The sequence below is a fragment of the Wasmannia auropunctata genome, unplaced genomic scaffold (genome assembly GCF_000956235.1).
Source record: "Wasmannia auropunctata unplaced genomic scaffold, wasmannia.A_1.0 LD336060.1, whole genome shotgun sequence".
Taxonomy (NCBI): Eukaryota; Metazoa; Arthropoda; class Insecta; order Hymenoptera; family Formicidae; genus Wasmannia; species Wasmannia auropunctata.
Genome location: NW_012026830.1, coordinates 1,659,679 through 1,662,898, shown reverse-complemented (window position 1 = coordinate 1,662,898; position 3,220 = coordinate 1,659,679).

The following is a 3,220-nucleotide window of genomic DNA, read 5'->3' as shown; positions in this document are numbered from 1 at the left end:
CGGCTCGCTGGTACATCGAACGACGCGGGCGTAGACACGGGCGTAACAATACTTTTGAGATATATATGTAAACAATGACTTTTTATTATGCATACATCTTAAAATATGAACTTTTCAATTAGACCTTATTTATTAAACTAAAAATGTACTTATGTTAGTATATCTTAACTCTTTGGACGATTAGACTCATATATGCCATCATAAGAATCGCTCATAAGTATTTCTCTGCTCAAAAGTTATTATGTAAAAAAAAAATCCTGAAATATTTATAGCGTTTCTTTTTATAGTCTTACAATTAAACAAACATAATTTCTTAATTTATCGAAATCTCGAAATTTGCTAAAATTAAATCTCGAAATTGCATAAAAGTTGCAGTATAAGAAATATATAGTGAAATTATAAACAATAGTATACATACACAGAGAGAATTTTCTTTTAAAATTTACTTTAAAAATTTTGTTAATTGTGGGACAACATAGTATTTCGACAAATTTTATTGCACAATACAATAAATTTTATTGTGCACTACAATAAATTTGTTGTAATATATGTAATATATGTAATATATGTAAAGAAAAAGTATTTCCTTTAATTTAAATTAGCCGCGCTCCTCGTGCCCCGCACACCATTCGAACTAACCCCGATAGATGGAACAAGCAGTACGATTAATTAGACTGATTGATTAAGGATAGAAAGGAATCGAGCACGTGTACATTAGGAGAGAAAGATAAAATCCGCACTGATTAGAAGACATTGTAACTCCACTAAAAGACCAAGTTAATGTAAATAAAGAAAGTTAATAATAGGCTTTAATTATCGTTTCTTTGTTTACAGGTAAGAGTGTAAATATTGTAAATAGTTGTAACGTGTAAATAAATTTCAAACTTTGTTTACAGAGAAACATATTGTGCCTATGATTATTTGTGAACAACCCACAGAAGATAATTGTCTTATATATATATTAAAATTAATAGTAAAAATCATATAAAATTCGTCGAAATACTATGTTGTCCTATGATTAACATGATTTTCAGGGTAAATGTTAAAATAAAATTCTCTCCATGTAATAAAATTCAAATTAAACTATCATAACAAACGTAGATTTTAGTATAACAAAAATAACTTCTTTGTTTAAACTTGTTCATCGTTGGTTTCATTCGTTACTTCGTCATTCCTTTCAATTGCCATATTGTTCATGTTTTTAGTGATATTGTGGATACGATCTTTGCATCTAACTAGCCAGGATTTGATAAAACTGATAACTTCTGCTTCACTTGAATTCGCTGTACTTTTGCAATATCGAACAGCACCTAATAAAATAAAATAGTGCAAAATAAAAGTAAAACACACATTATTAAAAAATATATATAATTATTGATAATCATCCTTTAAAATATAATCTCTTACATTTAAAGCAAAAATTTTTTTTAAGATACGTATATCAAAAAAGAACAAAAAAATTACCTAAAATGACCGAAGCTATCGCTAGATTTTTGAATGGTTTCTTTTTTTTTTGCCCCTTCCCAGGAATATAGTACTCCAACTTCATTTGGGCAAAAAAAAAAGAAACCATTCAAAAATCTAGCGATAACTTCGGTCATTTTAGGTAATTTGTTTGTTCTTTTTTGATATACGTATCTTAAAAAAAATTTTTGCTTTAAATGTAAGAGATTATATTTTGAAGGATGATTATCAATAATTCATAAGTTATTAAACTTATGAATTATCACTATGTACATATTTGATTTTATAATTATTTAAAACCATACCAATTTTTGTTTATTTTGAGCATCTACATTAAGCCACTGTTCTAATTCAGCCAATGTTTATTCATTTACTGGAAACAAATGGACGACATGTGAAATATCATTGACGGTTATCGTCGGCTCATCTTGAATTCTTTTATTTTTTAATAAAAGAGCCACACTTTTTATCATATCATTCAATTTTAAGTGTATAGCGTTCAGTTCTTTCAACACTTGCTTTTCAAAGCCTAAAATCTACAAACTGAATTAATATTTTTAATCAGTTGCAAAAATAATTAATATAATATTTTTCTGCACCCAACATAAAAAATTGGCTTTTATAGCTGTTAGTTGTTAACAGAAGTTAATCGCTGAGCGAGCAGAAAAGTCATTGTCGCTAGCCTAGATAAAAGTAAATTTTTCTGATGGTGACAACAAAAATGAGGGTAATAAACAATTGTATTTCTTCTTAGTCATAAATGTGATAATTACCTTTTTATTACCCAATTATTTTACAAACAATTTACTCGATATATTTTGTTACAATGTTATTTTTATATCAAAAACTTAAAATAAAAATCAGATTTAAAATTTTGTGAAAATCTTAAATTATTAGAAATTTCTTCTAATAATTTAATTGCAATGTTAGGACTCAACAATTTTCAATTTTTTTTACTTTCAATTTTAATTAACAATATATCCTTGTGTAATAATAACAAAATAGTTTATTTTATTATTATTTTAATTTATTGACTATGAAGAAATTTTATCTCTCTATCATAGTTGTGACATAAAAGATTTTCACGATTAAGTTTATCCACTTTTTAAGCTCGTAATAATGTCGTAAAAATGACTTTTTGTATCGAAATATATTGAGCAAAAATTGTTTTTAAAGTAATTAAATAATAAAAAGATCATTATCACATTTGTGACTAAAAAAGAATGTAATATTGTTACCTTAATTACATTATATATTTTACTATATATTCAGTCACTACAATGGAATTTATTGTTAGAAAAATAGTATCTTGAAAACAGTCTAGTATGGCAAATTTTATATACAAACAAAATGTTTAAAAAATAAAATTTTTTAGAACAAAGTATTTTTGTCTCCTTTTTCTTTAGAAAAGACTGTATACTTTTGATAACGACATAGAAAAAATAATATTATTTTTTTATGCTTCGATTATAAAGTGACTTTTGTGCTCAAACACATTTGCAGCGCTTGCTTAAAGTATCACTTTTCGCTATTACTGAATATAATGTTAAACTGTTAAATTTACCTGTATCTATTCTTTGAGGAACTTCACATTCAGTTGTTGATTTAGTTGCAATTTGGATTGGTACATTTTGAACTAACAAGGGAAGTTTGCGAACCCGAAAATTCAGAAAAATCTGACTCTTGGTGTAAAAGTAGAGCAGTTCATCCCTAGCATGAAACTATTTTTCGTTGGTGCTCAATTCCGTTTTAAAGG